The sequence below is a fragment of the Chiloscyllium punctatum genome, chromosome 6 (genome assembly GCF_047496795.1).
Source record: "Chiloscyllium punctatum isolate Juve2018m chromosome 6, sChiPun1.3, whole genome shotgun sequence".
NCBI classification, from domain to species: domain Eukaryota; kingdom Metazoa; phylum Chordata; class Chondrichthyes; order Orectolobiformes; family Hemiscylliidae; genus Chiloscyllium; species Chiloscyllium punctatum.
Window position 1 is genome coordinate 74,225,364 of NC_092744.1, and position 21,982 is coordinate 74,247,345.

General features: G+C 40.9%; 1 protein-coding gene across 5 annotated transcripts in view; it reads right to left on the reverse strand.

The window, feature by feature from the left end:
* The window catches only part of LOC140479074 (rho guanine nucleotide exchange factor 4-like), a 474,075-nt gene that overhangs the window by 208,998 nt on the left and 243,095 nt on the right, over positions 1-21,982 (reverse strand). The window contains exon 1 of one of the 5 annotated variants that reach the window (XM_072572911.1): positions 4,291-4,400. The exons of the other annotated variants lie outside the window; for them this stretch is intronic. The gene's annotated coding sequence lies outside the window, so the exon portion shown is untranslated. Of the gene's footprint in view, positions 1-4,290; positions 4,401-21,982 lie in introns of those variants that run through there. 5 annotated transcript variants of the gene reach the window in all.

Genomic DNA, 21,982 nt, shown 5'->3' on the forward strand with positions numbered 1-21,982 from the left:
ATGTCTTTGATGTATGGCAGGGTGGCTAGAGTGTGTGTGTGTGTTGTGTCTTCTTGTTGAGGGCTGTTGTGCAGGAATCGGTGGACTGCACTTATCAGGTACCTGCTATTGCTGAATACATTGTATAGGTATTTTTCCTCAGCCTCTCGTACTCTGGCCCCTAATCATCTTGGTAGCACACAAACCAACCACCACAGTGAAACAGCTCCTGAAGGATTTAAAGGGCCCCATACCAACAATGAGCATATATATCATATCATATCATATATAAGAAACCCTTCAAGGACTGCAACAAACATTACATTGGACCAACGGGCAGGAAACTGGCTACCATGATACATAAGCACCAACTAGCCACCAAAAGACATGAACAACTATCACTGTTATCCATACATTCCTGATGAAGGGCTTTTGCCCGAAACATTGATTCTCCTGCTCCTCAGATGTGCTTTTACAGCAACACATTCTTGACTCCATACATATAAACAAAGAGGGACACCAGTTCGACTGGGACAATACGTTCATCCTGGGACAGGCTAAACAAAGACAAGCACGGGAATTCCTAAGAGGCCTGGCATTCAAACCAGAACTCCATTAACAAACATAGATCTGGACCCCCATTTACCAACCTCTCCAAAACAGAACTGGAAATGATATCACCCACCATAACAAACCGAGACAGGTAAATAGTAAATGGGACAGAACACCAACGCTTCACCAAAAGTTCACTAATGATTTTACTGAGCATAGTGACCAAACGTCTGAGAACAAATCTACCAGCTCATGGAGCAAACTTACCACCAGAGCTACAACTCTTCTCCAAAATCTCAAATAATTTTCCTTCACAAATCCACACAGCCTAAGGTAATCAAATTATTTGTACATAAATTAATCTAATAATAGATTCCAGCATTTTCCTTACTATAGATGTAAGGCTAACCTGAAAGTATGGAAAATTGTACTGGTACACTGTCTACAAAAAAACTGGACAAATCCAATCCAGCTAATGACTCTCTCACTTGTCCATCTGCAATCAGTAATCAGGTGATGACAGGTGCCATGAACAGTGTTATCAAGTGGCAGTTGCTTCATAATAACCTCTCATTTCTGGTTAGTTTGAGATTCCTGGCCTCACTATAGGCTTGATCTAACAGGGGTCAATCATCTTAGCCCAGTGCCAATCCCAGATGCAACCATCCTCAGCTTCTTGTCCACCATGAAGGTAAGAAGTGAGCATACTTGCTGGTGATGGTACAGTGCTCAGTTCTACTCTTAACTCGTCAGCTATAAAATCACAAATGTTTGCAAGCAAAGCTGTAACCTCACCTTAGGGTTAAAATAATACAGAACACTCCATTTTCAGCAGGGTTTTTATTTGTCATATCAGTGATGGGAGGGAAAAAAAAAGTGTCTGTATTAGTTAATTGCACCAATACATGGACAAATTTCGACCTTGGCCCACTAAGTACCAAGTGACATATTATTGTTGACATTCAAACGGATTAACATTACAACAGTCCCCACCCATGAATATCCTGAAGTCACCACTGACCAGAAAATTAATTGGACCAGCCACATGAATACTGAAGGTAAACAAATAGATCAGAAATTATGTATTCTTTGGTGAGTAACTCACCTTCTGACTCCCAAAGTCAAAATGGGAAAAAGCATAACTCTTTAAACCAAGGAGACTGTAGAAAGAGATGCTGTTTGAAAAACATTACCAGAACTCATTGTGTGTTGTATTCAGGCAATTGTTTTGTTCAAGCAGTGCAGGAAGATTGCTAGACTTGTATGGTTCTATGCATAAGGCAGTTTTGCCGAGAGATAGGCAATTGATTAGCTTTTCAATCAAGAGCTGTTGTGTGGGTAGGGAATGCTCAACATGACAACTCTGGTTGGCTTTGGGCAGGTAGACAGCCTTTAGGTGAACAATGCAACAACAGAAAGCCTCCAGAGTGTAAAAAGACACCATCCTTTCCTTACAGAGAAGTAACAAAGATTGGAAGATAGCAAGCTATTCCTCTCCACCATTTATCTGTCAGCTACTGCCCCCAACTAGGGATTGAGGGACTGAATGATCAAACCACTCTGTGTCTTCAGAACTGAGGGGACCTAGAACAAAGAAGTTGGAGATCATTGGGACTCAAAAGAAGCAAAACGACAGCCCACAGAATTCGGTGGACTGGTGCTATTGAACTGTGTTCCCCAAGTACTTTTTCTCCACCCATAAAATCTATGTGATTTGTTTGTCAATGTCTGTCTGCATCTGTGTACAGGTACTGAGAAGGTATAGAGTTTAAGTTAAGAGCTATAAGTTGCTAATTTATGTTTTGAATTGTTTGTGGTTAGAACAGATTTATTTGAAATAAATCGGGTTTTTTTTATTCAGTGCAGCAACATGGTCAGCGTGTTTTGTTAAATGAGTTCAATAGTCAGGAAAATGGGGGTATTTGAGTAATTGATTAAATCTTTAAATTTTGTGATGAGCCTGGGAGTAGTCATAGTGCACTTGCCCAAGAAATTGTGACAAAAAAAAAATCAACATATGATAAGCAAACACCAAAAGAAAATGCTAGTCACCAGGTATTCTGTTTCTTTGTGATATTAATTGAAGGACAAATAATAGCCTAGTCATGAAGGATAAGTCCCCTGCTTTTTAATGAATTACTGCCAAGGGATCTAGTACAAATCACCAGATCAGGCAGGCAGGGTTTCGGTTTCACATTTTTTAAAATTGCTTTTAACAGGATGAGGGCGTCATTGGCTTGGCAGCATTTAATGCCCAGCCCTAATTGTCCAGAGGGCAGCTGAGAGTCACATGTACGCCAGACCAGGTAAGGATGGCAAACTTCCTTCCCTAAAGGACATTAGTGAACCAGATGGGTTTTTCTGACAATCGATAATGGATTTATAGTAGTCATTAGATTCTTCAGTCTAGATATTTATCGAATTCAAATTCAACCATTTGCCATGGTGGGATTCGAACCCAGGATTAACAGTCCAGTGATAATACCACTAGGCCATCACCTCCCCAGAAAACAACACTTCTGACAGTACCATCTTTCTCAATGCAGCACTGGAGGATCAGCACAGATTTTAGTCCTCAAGCTTTGGATTGGGACTTGAACATGAACACTTTTCCAAAGAAGTAATTATTCATGTGTTAAAACACTTTCAATGAATAGCCTTGTCATGATGTCTCAGTATAAATAATTTTATGTCCAATTTATATTACAACATTACTTGTGGAAGCAGAGAACAAATGTACAAGAGGAACACAACATTATTAATAGTAACCAACAGCCACCAGTCCTGCTGTCGAGCATCTGGCTGTAGGTGAGCTAAGCTTTCAACCTGTGTGTTGTGGGCTAATAATGTAATTTTAGCACATCTGGGCATTAGAAGCAGGGAAAAGACAGCAACACCAACTTGTTGGAAACACTTCTGTGCCTGTTCTCGATTCTCTAAGTCTACTCAACAAGATTCGGAACTGGAACAATTTGCTGACCCAATGCCCAAATAAAAGTTCTCAAACTCCCTCAAGTTCTCTCCGGTCCTTGCTGCTGGAATTACATGTTATCTCAGGTAATCTGGATGAAGTTCACACCTATTTAAAACTGAATGAATTATAACGTTTAACTAATATTTTAAAAATAAGCTACAATTCCATTGGAACCAGAGACATGTTTATTAAAGTTAAGGCAATACTGTAGCTCATTTGCTTTTTAATGTAGCTCCTTTACTTATTATTGGCTTCAGCCCTAATGTGGATTCTCCCCATTGTAAACAATGATCCCTTCTGATCTTCAAGCTAGTGTTTATCTGGGTCGAAACATATTTGTTGAAATGGCTTGAACTTCCCAAATGATGTGAACGTAAAATCAAATGTTACCAAGTTACGTGGCATTGCACAGTAAACAATTTTGTTAAAACTCCACAAAAGCATTTTGAATATAGTTAACAAAAGTGCTTTGCTGATAAGTGCCTGATTTACAAATGCAGCCAGCCATGCATTCTTGAATATTGTACAGCTCCCCTACTCTTATGTTAATCCAGCTCTGGTACTGCCATCCAGAAACAAGTCTGAATCAAAACATATCTTTGAGTTAGCTTTTGTTGGGCACAGTTTCCACTTTCTGTCTTAATTATCTTTCACTTGATGTTCATCGCTCACCAGAAGATCATTTTTGACTTCCACATACCTGCCTACAATTGCTTTACCTTTCGTGGAAGAACAAAATGACAAGAATTTCTTAGAAGTGAGAAAGAAAAGTTTGAAAATGTTACCTTCTTAAAGCCCAGCACAGTGCGAAACCATAAGGCTGACCTGGTACTAACGAAGACACAACAAGTAATTTGTAACCTATCCAGAATAATAGGATACCACCAGCAGTCAACAGCCTTCAAGCCGTCATGCAGAATGAACCAGTGTTGTTTAACAGGTTTCTAGTGATGTATTACCACTAAAAGATGTAATTTGACAAGTGGCCTGCAGAACCTGTACTGTCGCTTGTGCTGTACGTTTTGGAGCTGACAGACATTTGATTCCAGACAAGAGGGAGTTTCTCTTTTCACACTATTCATTAATCAGCCACAATAGATTCCTTTGCTTGCCTGCTGTTTTATTATTTGCATAGCTGAGGAGAAACTTTGTGCTTCTTTGATGAAGTCAGAATATTTAAATCAATGGCGTCAAATCAACTTTCATACCTCATATGGCATCCCTGTACCTAGCAATATGAGCAAGCCTATGCACTGTACTGGAGGAAATGTTAATTGCTTCTGTCTTTTTTTATTTTGTTTTGTTTGAAGCCAGGACCATTTCTGGGTCTAGAACTCGCACTGGTCTGCAGTCTGTACTCCAGCATGATCTTCATGGAGGCAGCCTAATGAGCTGAATCTGCATTCATCATCCTATTGAGGATAGTAAGTGGATTTCTGAGGCTTCAGGTCCAGGCAGTGAGCTCACTGGAGGATGTGGTGGTGCACAGGCAGAAAGGAGAGTATGAGGATTGGAGGAATTGGAGGAACAAAGACAGATTGGAGGCAAAACCCCTCTAGGTGTTCAATTTGGCTTGTGGGTGCTGCTTTTCCTACACTTGGAGCTGTCATTGGGTAATGGACCCATAGCGTAAAAGCTGAAGATATGACAAGATCATACACAGTAATTGCATTAAAAGTTGGTTTCATAATTTTTAAGCAGTGGCAAATATGCAAGTATTGCCGTTGTTGTGATGGCAACAAACATTAAACTCAAAGATAAAATGGCCATTGTCCTACCAAACATAAGGCTGCCCTCTCATGAAAGAGAGATGGCTGGTGGTGGTTTAACCTGAGGGTTACCATACCTCAGGAGAGGGGGGGGAAGATTGAGAAGGAGAGTCCCCCATGGTAACCTCAGCTGATGCAGGAATTCAAAGCAGATGAGCATGTGGCAAAAAGATACAATCATACACAAATAAATAGGATATAAATGTTGCCATGATAGGAAACACAGTATTAAAGCATGATGATAATCTCAGCTTTGCAGACCAGATCTCAACTGCACCAGCAGGAAAGCTCAACAGAACTGTGTAATGAACTTTTTATTCAGCTCCACACAACATCAACAGCAGCTCACATAGTGGTCGTTTTTGCTCCATTACAGACATGAACACGAATTGAGACAACAGTAGAATCAGAGGTTATTACCTTATTACCTTGTCATGAGCTAGAGGGCAGAAGTGGACAAGGTGGTGGTTAATTATTGAATATAATGAAAAGGTGGTCAGATAGCCACAGTTAAGAGTTACATAATATATTACAGAAGCAATGTGAAGCATCTTACTCTGATTATCAGCACCGTGCTTACACAAGTTCCATAGCTTTGAAACTGGAGCAGGCTCTTGCATCCAAGGGTTATTGGGAATGTCAGTTTCACCTGTGTCAATTCAATTATATCAACACAGTGAATTTACAGTACTGAGTACACATCAGTGTATGAAAGTAACAAAAAGGTGGAATGTCATGGCATTCCTTTCACTACTTAGAACATGACAGAGGTATTTCAACACAAAGGAAAAATACTGCAGATGCTGGAAATCTGAAATAACAACACAATGCATTGGAGAAACTCAGGTGGCCTGGTGACATCTGTGGAGAGAGAAGCAGAGTAAACATTTCAGGTTGATGATCAGAACTTCTTTTCAGGAAGAAAAACTTCCATATTTTTCCAGATTGGATCAAATATGACTCCCATCCCAAGACCAATGTGGTTAACATATTAGTTGCTATTGCAGACCCCTGAGATACATCAGAAACTGCTGCAGTGTCACAAGCCTGGAACGTTAACTGTATCTCACAGAAGCTCCCTAACCTGCTCACCATTTTGAGCTTTTCCTGTGATGATTTATTTTAGTATTCTGTAGGTGAATTGCGTTTCCAAAAAGAATGTTTTGTTTGAAAAGAAACAAAGAGTTAATAAAACTATTGAGTCATTCTGGGTGGAACTGAAGAGGAATACAGCAGGTTAATTATAATTCTTCAGACAAACTGGTTTTACTAGGGTTGCCACAGCTCAATCAGAACAAGTGATACTTCTGCATAGTTGTACTGCATCAACCCAATATGAAAAAGGAGACTGGCCAAGAGAGAAACCATGGCAAGAGTGAGGACTGCATATGCTGGAAACCAGAGTCTAGATTAGAGTGGTGCTGGAAAAGCACAGCAGGTCAGGCAGCATCTGAGGAGCAGGAAAATCGATGTTTCAGGCAAAAGCTCTTCATCAAGAATAGAGGCAGGAAGCCTCCAGGGTGGAGAGATAAATTTGGGGGGGGGGGGGGGGGGAGGCTGGGGAGAAACCATGTCCAAAACACAGCGGCGATTCCTGTGCAGTCTAGGCTGTCTACACCAAATGAGACTGAGCAGCAAAACTATGCTAAATTGGTTTACTGCCCAGAGTTTGGTACTGGGAAACAATGGGAGAAGGCACAGTCCACATAGGGAGTGAATGGAGGAGTGATGATAATCAATGGTTCATCAATCTAATGCCAATTTGGGTTCTCCTCACTTCACCTTACAGTATCAGGTTTTGCAGTGTCTTCAAGGAGTACTGGCTTGGCCACATTTGAAGCAGGTGTGTCTGAATGTAGTAGTTCAACATTCACTGGGCTCGAGGTCAGGGAATTTCTGGTTTCACTGTTAAATCATAAAGTATTCCTCCCATTTTTGTGCCACCCTATTCAAGATGACAAACCCTGCCTGTTTCAGGTGACCGCCAAAGATGCCTGAACAACATCAATAGGGCATTGAATGTGCCATTGAAATTATGCAACTTTGACTGACAGTCGCCAAAATTTGGACTTGGAAATTCAACGCAGCGACGCACAATTTTACCTCTACTCCTTAAATAAAGGTAGTACCTATTCATTTAAAGTATTCAAACCACATGTCCTTGGTGTAGTAAGGGTGCAGGGGCAGGCAAAGAAATATCTACGGCTCCTGTCTCAGTGGCAACAAATTCAAGAAGCAGATTATCCTTTGTCTTTTTCTCCATCATCCTGCCCTCCCTTAAGAGGTCAGACAATTAGTATTACACCAAGCTTAATACACAATGTACCGAACCAGAGAGAAAAGCTCTTTGTGATAACAATGAAAAATACTGGTAAAAACAGTTCAACTGATCCGGCAGCAGCTGTGAAGAGCAGCAGGGTTGACATATTAGGTATGTGACCTGTCCTTGGGACACTGACCTAAAATTCAGCTTCTCTCTCTACAGATGATACCTAACATAATAAATGTTTCCAGCAGTTTTTGTTCTTATGTCAGAATCCCAGCATCCAGACAATTTTGCTTTTGTGGAATCATGTTGCTATGCTTTACTTAGTAAAAATAGAGAGATTGCTACCAAAAGCAACATTGCTGCCTGTTTACCTAACCCCATGATGCAAGTGAAGGAGATGTCAGTTTCATAAAACACCAACTGCCTCTACCCATCCTCCAGAGTTGCCAACTTTCCAGAAATTAATCATTCAGTCTCAACAACGTGGCTGTGGATTACCAGGGAATTGAAGAAGCATGAATAAAATTGCACATTTTTCTAATCTTCTTTGAACAGTCTTATTAGGAAATATAAAAACACCTGAAATGAAGAAAATTAACTGGATGAGTCAGTTGGAAACAGAAATCTCTTTCTCTCAATCGACTTTAACTAGAAGCATCATTTCCCTGAGAAAGCTGGGCTCATACTTTGGACTGTTTGTACCACAGAGAGTCAGAAAATAAAAGTCATGGCCCAGCTCCACTGGTCTCTGGATGGCCAAAGACCAGCCATATATTCAGAAGATGGGCTTTGGACCACAGAAATCCTGATGCAATGCCCCCATGGAAATTGCCAGGGAAGCCTGAACATTCAATAGGCAATTCCCCCCATTCCCAAGAACCCTGCACGAATGTCTCTGACTGTCAGTCCTGAATCACTTACTTGGATTGTTAGCCAGGAACAGGAAAACCCTTGTTCAACTCCATGTAACTATTTCACTAACACCTCTCAACGCCTCCAGCCTATCTCTGACTACACCCTAGAGCACGTGGCTCACCTGCCCATAGCCAAAATGCCAGCCAAACTGACCCCACCTACTACTTTGTGCTTAATCATTCGCGCTGATTAGTGATTTCAAGTGAACTGCACCAAAAAAAAAAGAACGCAACTAAGTCAAACCATCCATGTTTGTGGCTATTTATTTAATTCAAAAGTAGGAAGGTGAAGCAAAATTAAAATGAACAGCAGACCTGGCTTATCAAGATATAAATTTTAATGTACTGTCTGTTCACGTGCAGATTGGAACACTCCTCCTCATCTTGCGTCTGGCTTTAATTGTCCAGGAGTACAGCAATAAGACAAAAGTTACTGCATGGAAAAGACAAAGCTGTCTATGTTTCACGAGGTCCATAATGCTCACACACCCTGATATTCAATCCAACCAAGAAAAGTTTACGTCTGTTCGGATTGCTTTACTCAACATAATAGTGTGCGCATTGAGATAAAGTTGCCTCCCGTCCAACCTGTACCTTAAACAAGTCAAAATTCTCTGTGCAAGATGACTAGAACAGATTCACATGGTTTCAGACTAGATTAGTCATTGTATGCTGGATTAATCTTAGAAATCTCACCTAGACCACCAGCACAGTAATTTCGAAGTCATTTATTTTTGTTCTCATATTTAATTACAATCACACCCCTTAATGAGATTAAGGTTTTGATTTTTGTGAGGACATGTCTTAATGGGAGAAGATGAGGCTTTCCAATTGGCACCAACATTCAGCTCAGACGCAGACAAACCTGTCACACACTATGTAGTGGTAAAGAATTCAGTAGGAAGTTTGTACCAATTCAAGATAATCAAGTTCAAGCCAGTTATGGCTCTGATTGATTGAGCATTGGGAAAGACATAATAAAACCACATCTGAGGTCTACCTCAGAACTGATGTGATCTATCACAGCACTGTGAGGTTCAATGGGTTACAGAAAAAATACAACTGGAATTAATGGGAACACACAATTCTAATGCATGTTCTTTCTTTCTATTTTTATTTTTCTTTATTCAATTCACACTTAGCTTTGAAGTAATTTCTCCATTGCCTGCAAAGAGCAGTGAGTGAATGTTTTGGATGAGGATAATATCCCAACAGCAGGACTGAAAGTCGGCACCAGCCCCACTGCCCAAGAGCAGTATATTGCCCACACCAACCAACCTAAAGATTAGTTCCAGCACTACCATTCAACAGAGAACAGCTGCAAAGCCCCTCAGACCTCACCTCACCTTTGGCAATGCTCCAGTCGCTGCCAACACTGAGCCACCACTGCTGAGGCTTCACCACAAAAGGAGGGGACACTTCAATTCTGTGGCACCCTCAAAGAGCTGTGAGTTTTCTTGAGAAAAACAGGGCCAGCAGACAGCTCCTGGGCTTGGGAGGGCAAGTGGGCAGAATGAACTGGTACGTTGGACGCAGAGATGGCCACCGTCATTAGGATGCCCCTCCTTGAGCCACAGATCAAAAGGTTTGGCCCATCGCTGGGAACCTGAGGTTCATCTGCCATCCTCCTTGCATGCTGGCAGACCTACCTGAGACAGGTAACATGCCAGTGAAAGTAGGTAATAGTGCCTTAGACGGCATCCCATTGAGGTTCCTGCCACTGTCATCATGTCATGGTGGCAGGAAGATATTAGGTTCTCGTCCCGGTGCCTGCTCCACAAGCTGCTCTCCTGCCTCTCAACCCATTCTTCCAATACTCTGGAAAGGTTTTCAACCCAGCATCCCTGTTCAAACAGTAGGTCCTCAATTGTTTCTGCTATTCTGAATGGAGCAGCTAGGTGGAAACGTTGTGCCACAATCCTTCAACTTTCCCTGTCGTTGTGGAGCATAAGAATTCTCCAAAAAGCACGTAGAATGTAAAACCTGAGGGATGTTGAAAGACATTTATGTATGTTAGAGAGTGGGCTGAAACATGACGGAGGAAGTTTAAGTTAGATCAATTAATGACAAAAGGACAGCAAAAGAAAGTAAGGGTTTGATTGTGCTCAGCAGCACTAGCTCTTTGTGCATTACAAGTCTTTTTAGGGTGGTGCACAAGTATATTTATGATGTGATGATATTATATTGATAAAATGATTAATAAAGTGATCATGATTGCAGAGCAAGTAAAATGAGCTATAAATCAGCAGGACAAACAATACTATCAACACTATTTGAAGGGCTCAAAACTATTTACAGTTTAATTGCTAGGTGACTTGTTTGGCTACTTCACATTTTCTGTAATTGCTTAAATTTGCATAAATCAACAGGGAGTGGCATGGCAATTTTCTGTTGTCTTGAAGGCTTCTGCACAAACCAGTTGCTCCAAAACATGGGTTCATTAGTGTGTCCTTTTCTCAAAATCAAATATAACTGGGAGAATGAGCCATGTCAATGCAGAGCAGGCTAGGCAGCTGGGAGAAGGGGAAGGCAAGAGGACAGTGCACAGCAGGATGAGAAGGAGCAGCAAGAGTAGGGGTAGATGCAAGTGACCACAACAGCCCATGGATGACCAGAAGTAATTCGCCTCAGGAACAATGAGTCTGATATTTGAGGCACTGACCACCCTTGATCAGTTGTGATAGGCTGGGCACATCATCCACATGACCGACATGAGACTCCCCAAGCCGGTGCTCTACTCACAGCTCCGAAATGGCAGACAAGCCCCCAGTGGACAGAGGAAATGCTTCGCAGATACCCTCAAGGCCTCACTGGCAAAGTGCAGCATGCCCACAGACACCGGTGGAGGAGGAGCATCTGGGAAGGCGGCGAGAATTGCTGTCGGGAAAAGTTGAAAGCCAGGCGAAAACAGGATAAGGAACGCGATGCCACCCCAACACCCACCCACCCCTTACTACAATCACCTTCTACCCCAAGTGTAACAGAGCCTGTGGCAGCTGCATCAGTCTGTACAGCCACCTAAGAATGGAAGACAGTCATCCTCATCTGCAACGGACCAATGATGATGATAAGGAAGATGTCCTCACTGAAATCTGCCACTTTCAACAGCGAGATCTTTAATCCCAGAGCTGGGCAGGGCTCACACTGCCTGTAGCTGTGAAGGTAGCAATAGCGATAAATTTCTAATGAGTCTGGATTCCTTCAGCATTGGTAATGGTGACATCAGGATATCTGTTTGCTTGCAGTGCCCTCCTGCATAAGCTAAGACACTGTACCTCTTTTCAAAGAGATAAATCTTAATTTAATTCCCTCATGTGAAAGAGATGCAGACTGAGTGAGCACAAAGATTGCAAAATGTCATTGACTACACACACATTGTTTTACAGGTGCCACATTTCTGATGAAGAGCTTATGCCCGAAACATCAATTCTTCTGCTCCTCAGATGCTACCTGGCCTGCTGTGCTTCCAGCATCATACTGTTCAACTCTGATCTCCAACATCTGCAGTCCTCACTTTCTCCTCGGTGCCTCTGCCCACATTGTGACATACCTGAACTGAAAAGCATTCCATTTCTCAAAGGCCCAGTTGCAATGTGACCATATGCAATACATCACACAGGTCAAATCCTAGATTATTGGTTGAAGTCATGAGCTGAAATAGGAGGATGTGAGGAAGGGATGGAACTGAAACCTAAACAGTCCCTTTCTCCTCCTTAAATGGAAAAGCTGTTTAAAATGCGATACAAGTAAACTTAGTCCAACTCCTCATTGACCAAGAGTCCCATAATTCACACCTCTCTTCTATCACTGACAGTAATATCATACTCTTGGCTACAATGTACAAACAAGCAAAATGGATACTCAGGAGAGTCCATAGCTCAGCCACAATGTGTTAACTCTATTTTTCGTTAATATCCAACTTTTCCTTGAAGCATGCCCTATGCGATCGCTGCTTACTAGCCATAAATCTGAAATTGATTTTCTTTTTTCATTCAGAATTTAAATCTCACTCAGGAAGCTTCAAGCCAAATTACATTCAACAACCTGCTCTGAAACCTCTGCTCATATTTTGAGCATTGTTACAAATTTCACCACAGTAGTTGAGACAAGCCACAATATTAAAACAATCAAATGCCACATAAAACAAGCAGCAACATTCTGAAAGAAAACATCAATTCATCCTATGGCTCAATGTTAATGGATCCTTTAAAACAATATGTAGACTAGATCTGAATCCACAACATTCACCAAACATTTAGCAGCTCTTCCTTAGGTTATAGCTTGCCTGTGTACCAAGCTTTGTTAAAATTAATCCATTACCATCTGAAATTTATTCTTTACAAACAGACAAACAAACTAAAAAAAAGGTGAAAACATTACCTCCACTCGCCGTTAGTGGCAGAGTTAATAAAAGCTAAAGATAAAAGATACATTTCAAACCATATGCCACATTGTACATAAATTAAACCATTAGGTTTTGTGTATTTCTTTAGTACCAGAGCATTTCTATTGGCTGCCCTAGAGGCCACACCAAAGCTGATGCAAGGCAGTTGATTTTCAGTAGCAGAAACTGCAAAACACTTTGCTGGACAACCTCAAGTAATTTTGAGTTATCTCCCCAGGACTGTAGCCTCTTGAGCTTGATAAAGACATCAGAGTGACTGAGTGAATGATTGCTGTCACCCTGACAGAAACCAGAGTGCTCATACTATATGGCACCACTGCCATTCACCTGGAATGGCACCAAAGCAATCCTGGTAATCTGCTGGAGGACAGATTGATGGGCTGCTATGTCCACCTGACGGTGCTGGGTATTTGGTTCGGAGAGGCTGGGGTGTGTGCCAAGTCTTGGAGGGAGTGTATCAAGAAAGTGAGGCAGAAACTGGGCAGATGGAAGCTACGGTTGCTCTCCATCGCTGGTAAAAACCTGGTCATCAGGTGTGAGGCAATGTCAGTATTGTTATATGTGGCACAGGTCTGGCCTATTCCCAGAACCTGTGCTGTCACAGTCACCCAGGCCATCTTCCATTTTGTATGGAGATCAAAGAAGGGACTCGATGTACAAAGCTCTGGGCAACAAGGGGGTGGGGGAGAAACACACTGCATGGCCACCTTTGTGTGTGGGCTGCATCAAGCTGTGTGTGGAATCCCGGTACGCAAACACCAAGTGTCACTACGTACTGAGGTTCTACTTGTCCCCGGTGTTGCGAAGGTAAGGTCTGGCCTCGCTGCTGCGGAACGCTTCGAGTAGTTGGACCGTTCCGTATCACCTGTCCTTCGTAGAGAAATTTATGAAGAAAAACACTTTGACCACAAGTCCATCAGGAAGTGGTCAGCATGTCGTGTCCTTGAGACCCTTCGGGAAAAGGAGAGGGCGGATCCTATTGAGCTGTTCCCTGAGCAGACTGTCAAAGTCATTTGGCAGAATGCCTCATCACCAGAACTTTCCAACAAGCACCAAGACGTGGCTTGGCTGGTGGTGAGAAGGGCTCTGCCTGCGAGATCCTTTATGCACGCCCGGGCTCTCAGCCGCACTACACACTGCCCTCGAAGCGGCTGCGGGGGGGAGGAGATTGTCACACACCTCCTTCTGGAATGTGCCTATGCAAAGGAGGTCTGGAGACGAATGAAGTGATGTTTGTCGAGGTTCGTCCCGAGCAGCTCTGTGACATGGGACTCCGTGCTCTACGGTCTGTTCCCCGGGACGCACACCGAGATGAACATCAGCTGTGCCTGGAGGATCGTCAACTCGGTGAAAGATGCTCTTTGGTCTATCCAAAACTTGTTGATCTTCCAAATGAAGGAGCTGACCCCGACTGAGTGTTGCAGACTGGCACATTCCAAGGTCCAGGACTACATGTTGAGGGATGCGCTGAAGCTTGGGGCAGGTGCCGCCAAGGTGCGGTGGCGAAAGACCACCGTGTAACATCTGCCAGCCAAAGAAGAACAGGGGGCCCACGCAGTAAGTGGGCTCCACTGATGCCTCAGCTAAATATATGGATTGTAAACGTAGAGACCTGTATATATGAATGATTAATTTTGATCTCTGTATGTAAAGAAATGGAATGTTTACGTATGTATGGCATGACCAATTGTACAGATCAAAATTTTTTTATGAATAAAGTATATTTTTGAAATAAAAAAAATTGATGGGCTGCTATGAGCATCCACAAGCCGCTTTAAATCCGATATTAACAACCCTGACAGCAGCATTTGGAGTCTGTGTCGTAATATGCTGAGATTCCATTACCTCAGTCTGAGCTTCTTCTGTGTTAGTCAAACTGTGGGTGGAGTAAAAGCTGAGACACAGGCCAGCATCCTGAATGCATGTCAAGACTGGTTTCTTAAACATACAGATGAAGTTGGTAGCTAGTTAATTGCCAGGAAGCATTGGGTCCAAACTCTGCATGAAGCCCTGTGCCAACTTGGTCTGCAATTATTCCATACTCCTAAATATCAAAACAGTTTTTCTGACAGGCTTCCTATTGCACCAAGTAACTACCTTATGTACACCCATCAGCCTTTTCCTGCAGATCCCAACAAAGTCACAATTTGAGTCCTGTGTAGTAGACCTCACATGAGACCTTGCCATCTAACAAGCTGGCATCTTGCTAACTTTGTCCCTGCCCTGCTGCACCAGATTAATGCCCGGAATCTGACTGTGCAAAGATCCCTCTTCGATGCTATCCTCTAAGTTATCCACAGTTTCAATGACTGAACTGATGGCTGTGCTGAAATTATGTAACTTGTCTTTACTGTCACTATTTTTTTTGTTGCTCTTCAAACAAATTGCATTTATATAGAACTTCCACAACCTTAAAACCTCTTTATATTTAATGATGTACTTTTCACACAGCAACATTCCTCAAATATCAAATGATATCAACCAGACGACCCATATTCCATGATGTTGATTGAGGGTTACATTTTGCTCAAGCCACCAGGGGTAACTTCTAAGCGCTTCTTCAAAATAGTGCCACAGGATTTGTGTGTCCATCTGAGAAAATGGACATATCATCAGTATAACTAAACTTGAAGACCAGCCAAGAGCGTTCTGTTCAAATTCTGAAGTGGGATTGGAACACTAACTTTTTGGTTTAGAGGCAAAGACTGAACCTCAATAATGATTGTGATGATTTATGGTTGTGAGTTTTACATAAATGTCAAGTTGGTGAGGGTGCCATGTAATACATGAATGTCAAATATAAGCCCCAACTAATGGAGATCGATGGTGGTGAGTAATGGGGTGTAGTAAATTGAGTTTTGCTTGAGATATCACTAATCTAATCTCATTTGTGTGAGGTTATTAAACTTGCATTACTACATCTCATTGAGGATCTTTCATTCTGATCTTTCCAATGGGGCAGATCTGCCAAGTCGAAATATTTTCCGACTCGAGTTAGTCGATTCAATTGCAAACTCTATCCCCATGTGGTTTATGGGAGCGGAGGGGGAAAATGCCCTGCAAAAGGCATGGAGTCATAGAGATTTACAGCATGGAAACAGACCCTTCAATTCAATTCGTCCATGCTGACCAGATACCCTAAATTAATCTAGGTAGCATTCTAAGATTTGGCCATATCCCTCTAAACCATTCTTACTCATGTACTTCTTTTACATGTTGTAATTGTACCAGCCTCCACCACTTCTTCTGGTAGCTCATTCCATACATGTACCATCCTCTGCATGAAAAACTTGCACCCTGGGTCCCTTTTAAATTTTCCTTTCTCACCTTAAACCTATTCCTTCTAATTTTGGACTCCCCGACCCTAGGGAAAAAAGACCTTGGCTATTTACCCTATCCATGCTCGCCATGATTTTATAAACCTCTATAAGGTCACCACTCAACATGGATCACTTCGGGGAATATAGCCCCAGCCTATTCAGCTTCTTCCTTTAGCTCAAACACTTCAAATCTGGCAACATCCTTATAAATTTTTTTTGGAATCCTTTTGAGTGTCACAACATCTTCCTGTAGCAGCGAACTAATGCTGAACTTGTGCAAAACATTACTTTGGGTAATTGGCATCCAGTTCTGGGAAACCTTTCTGCAGGGTGGAATGGTATTTGAGCCAGTAGATGGATACAGCAAAGATTCAGTCGAAAAATATCAGGAACAAAAAGTTTTAGATATGACAAAAGTTTGTAAAATTTACACTTTTGAACTGTCAGAAGTTTCAAAAGCCAGCAAGACCAAAGATGTCAATCCATGCAAGATCTATGAATAAGTAATAAAGTGTAATTCTCAGGATTAACAAAAGAACAGCTGCCATTGAGAATTATCAGATCTTGGAATGTTCTACTGCAGAGATGAAAATATAACAAGAGTGAATTGGATAAGCAACTGAAAAGGAAGAATATAAAAGGGCACAAGGAAAGTGGGAATAAAACTAACACTGGTAGAGATATGATAGCTTAAGTAGTCTTTTTCTGAACTGTATGTTTAATTCAGTGATTGATTACATGCAATGTACAAACTTCAACTTTGCCTTGGAAAGCAGTAATCAGGAACTTCCATGTTTCATTTAAAATTTGAACTTACACCAAACTATCCACGCTTATCGTAGATACTGGATAACCTCAACTTTAAATGTTCTGAATACATGTACTTAAGAAAGGAGACTAGGCTCACTGTATTCAATACAATGTGAAAAACAAGCAATAAGCAAAAGTTAATTGCTTTGGATGTCCAATATCTTGTTTCAGTGGAACAAAGAAGCAACTGCATAACTATGGAGTGGGTAACTAAAAATGGGGAATTCTGAGGAGGGACCAGCATTTCTTATATATCACCAATCATAAATCACCAGAAGAAAATTCCAAGAAATGCCCACTGCATCATGTAACATTATCCATGCAAATGGATTCTGAGAATGATGCCAACTTTTTCAACCCAACAATTTTCATCCCTCTCCCTTCGAAGGGCATTGACACCTTTTTGGAGTGTGAATCTAAAAGCACCATCTGGTACCTCTAAATATAGGACCAATCCAGGTTGAGATAACAATGGCAAATAAACACAATGGATAGATAAACACAATGGTCAAACCTGAACCCATCCTGATCCGCCAAACACACTCCCATAATTCCATCACAGGCCATTGTCTCATAATGAACCAATCTTTCTCACTGTGAGCCCATATCTGTAATATTCCTCCAGCTTTGTACTTTTTTAGGGTCAGCTGACTCCAGATGTCGATCAAATTTTAAATTTTAGTTCATACGGATTTCATTTAGAAATGGCTCTGTTCCAGGAATTCTGGGCATGGTCCAAGTTTCACACATTGGAGGCAGGATGAGTTCACAAAATGAGTTAAAGGGAGGGAAAGCAGGAAGGAATGATGAGTCAGCCTCAGGAGAGTGGGATGGGGAAGCTTTCAAATTTGGCAGTGTATTCAGCCTCCTCATTGTACTTGACCAAATCCTTCGTGCTTCCAAACTGTATTGAGTCAAAATTCATTTCCCTTGATATGTTTTGTTAACTCAGTGCAAGTACAAATATGGATAATTTAATTAATTGATCATTTATAATGGCAGCTAAGGATCAAAGAAGTTTTTTTACATAGTTAGTATGTATCGGGTATAATTAAATCAGTTAGTAAGGGTGAATGAAAGACACTAAATGGTCAACTAAAGCGAATTGTCTTTTTATGAGAAGGAGTAGTCAGAGGTATCAATTTTAATCAGTGATGGCAACGAAAAAGGCTAAAAACCTCTGAGGCAATTAAAAGCATGAGACATTATTCTCTGACGCGAAGACACTTCACTTCAGGGAGTGGTTCTTGTTACCAAGAGTAATTAAAGAAATCCTCTGAGGCTTGAAAATCATAACACCCAAATGTCCAACAAAAGGTTTGAGGTAGGGGTAATAATCAGGCAGAGAGGAGGATTAAACCTGGCAAATGGACTGGGCTCACATAGCTAAAAGGACAATGCTCTTAACTTTTTATACTAACTAGCTAGTTCTAATTTTGCTCTCAGTAAGTTGATAAGTAAATAAACCACCTCAGATTTAGCACCAACAATAAGTTGTTTGATTATTTATCCTTGGAATCTATGCATTGTTTGTTGATTCATACATATTGCACATCCCTAGGTGTGGAAGACAGTGGCACCCACTTCAAAAGATCCTTTAGAGTCAACCACTTATGTGGCACTGGAATATCATGTGGGTCACACCCAAACAAGAAAGGCAGGTTACCTTGCCTGTAAGATATGAGTGACCAGTACAAAAGCAAAATCTGAAACAGAAACAGAAAACACGAAGTTACTCAGCAAATCTAGTAGAAACTGCTGAGAGAGATGTGGAGTTAATATTTCAGGACTTGTTTTAAAATTAGAACTCAGATAAGTTAGAAATGTAATAGGATTTAAGTAAGTAAAATGGGAGCATGGTAAAAAGAACAAAAAGGGGAGGTATGTGATAAGTGGAAGTGAAGAGAGAGATTAAATAACAAATGTGTAGATGGTGCAGGACCAAAGGGAGTGGTATTGAGACAAATAAAGAAACAAATCCTGGCTGTAGAAAAGGTGTGAATGGCAGAATGGCGAATCTCTGGCATCCAAAAACAAAATACGGGAATAAAACAAGAGAAATCCAAACCATACCAAGACAGGAAGAAACAAATGGGGCCTGAGGTTATGGCCTGAAATTGGTAAATTCAACAATGAGGTTTAGAGGGATATGGACCAAATGCTGGTAAATGGGACTAGATTAATTTAGAATATCTGCTCAACATGGACAAGTTGAACTGAAGGGTCTGTTTCCATGCGATACATCTCTATGACTATAACTTTACTTGGTCCAGAAAGTTGTGAAGTGTCTCTCAAAAGATGAGGTGCTTTTCTTAAGGGTGTGTTGGGTTGTTATGATGATTCAACAATTTTCACTGAAATTATCTGGTCCTAGTTCACAAATTACTGGAGTTATTGAACTCAGTTTCACAACTTGCCTTATAAATCCCAAAAGAATGACAGATGCTGGAAATTTACTATCTATGCTATTTAACTATGTGATCTGCCTGTATTGCTCACAAGACAAAGCTTTTCATTGTTCCTCAGTATACATGACAATAAATTCAATTTAGTTGCTGGAAAAGCAAAGCAAGTCTGGCAGCTTCTGTTGTGAGACATCAGAGTCAACGTTTTGTGTCCAGTGAGCCTTCCTCAGAACTGATGGTAGTGAGGAAAATGTGTTTTTTTGTGCCAAACATAGGGTGGGGGGAGGGGATAAGGAATAAACTTGCCAGGACAGAATTGGAACATCATGTACAACTGCAACTATAAGTAGATGGCTTTGTGGGATTGTAGTGATATTTTTATTTACAATTAGTTTTAGTTAGGTTGTGTGTTATGATCAAGCAAGTGAGATAATAACATACAGTGTTCAACTGTATTCATTAAGACACCATCTTACTATGCGACCTTTGACTGTAACATGCAGGTCTGCATGTAAAGTGAAAAATGGCACATTGCCGGAGGTCAAAACAAACAAATATTAATAGACACAGCTTTATGATAAGACAAATTTCAATGAAGATACTTTAAAATGAAATAGTTTTAGTCTGAGCTTGATGTTATTACTTTTAAAATTTGATGCCTTAAGGAAAAAGTTACTTTTTTTAAAAATGTGCATTTAACAGGCCGACACGCTATCCATATATTATGTTGGAATGAAGTCCTATAATGATGGACTTAAAGTCCTATACCATGATTTTTACAAGAAAATCTAGGTTGACAGTTTCTGTACAGAGTTACTGTATAATTCTATGACTGATGCTTCTTGATTTGATTTTACTTCAACCTCTTTTGAGAACAAAAGAAGTTTTTAAAAATTTTAGTGAATGAAGGAATAACTATGTTAGCTGTAATGAAAGGGATGGTCCGATAAATGATTGACATCATAGGGAACCAGTCAGGAAACACTGGAATCGATATCAGTAAGCTGATCGTTACCATTAGAAAACCAATTAGAAATTGGGCACACTCCACCTCGACAATTGAAGATTGATCATGTGTGGGTCATGCTTCGCCAGCCATTGAGTTCAGTGATATTAATGAGCATGTACAGAGTTAATTGCTTGCAATGGGTAATAAACAGTAACCCTTTCCAATCCAGACTCTGCCTGACTCTGCATTCCCAACTCAAGAGCAAATATCCAGGTCTAGGTCTTTAGATTGTGGATTTGAACCTCAGTTTTACATAGGAGCATTAGCAATAAGTCATTAAATTCCATTTTGGATAACTGTTGACTTTTATTAAAATTATTTAATTTTAATATAACAGGTTGCCATTACAGATATCGGTTTCGCCAGGGACAATTTACCACCATACTTTCTGGTGCAGAATGGATATCCCACCTTCCTAAGAGCAGCAGATCAATCAGAGACTAATAACGTTCCAGTTTTTTTCCTAAGCAGGCAGCCTATGTTCATCTTACTTTTTTTGTCAGTATGTGAACGCCTGACCTCCAAGAGGTTGAGTGACTGCACAGTTTGGAGCAAACAGTGCCACTGGAAACAGTGGCTACTGCAAGTACTGCAATAACCTTGAGGCTGATTACTGGAGTTTCCGGGCAAAGGGGAGTGGAAGGTGGTATGAATATATGAGCCAGGGAGATACCAGCAATGGCAGGGAAGCAGTGGTTGTGAAGACTGGTTGTTGCGTTCCTTTGGGTATTTCAGTAGTAACTTGTGGATCCTCCAGTGGGCTCAAGATATCCAAGTTGGAAGAATCTTCTAAATCCCTAACAGATGTAGGCATGGCTATCAGGGTTCATTTGGTGGTTTGCCCACAGAATATGCACTCTCCCCACCTCCTACCGGCATTGGTAGAATATGACTCAGAGGCTTCAACTGGCCACCAAGCAGGAAGGCTATTCTCTGCCTTACCCACCTGGACTTAACTAGTTGGAAATAAGGAAGGAGACAGGCTTCCCAGTTTGAAATTCCTTCATTAACTTGGGTTGTCTTGCCACTGAGTATTCTGAGCATGTTCTGTTTTCAGCCAGGAAATAGGTATTTGAACGTGAATGTCACATATTAAATGAGGATATACAATTTTCTAATTTTGTGAACTTGGGTACTGTGTTTCAGAATTCTCCTACATCTATTGCAATCCCAATTCCTTGAAATGCCTTCATTAAAATAAAACAGAAAACATTAAATTCACTGATCATCAGTCCAGCACACCTGTCAGGATAACTCTAAAGAGAAATGAGGCATTACAATTAATCCATGGGGCAGAAAATTGTAGGCTTTATCATTAATTGTTTTAATCAACTACTTTACAGTTTCAGAGAAAATTGGTGATCATCTATAGTTGTATTCTTTTATTTCTGGAATTAACTCAGTAGTGCAATGTCGAAAGCTGTAATCTCAGGATTAGTATTCCATTTAAAGAGAGTATTTACTTCAAATCCAGGACAGAATGACATGATTCATATTGAAAAATGCTGATGATATACAAATCTCCAGCATCGGAATCTAAAATGCTTGCCAAATACATTCTCATGAGGATAGTTTC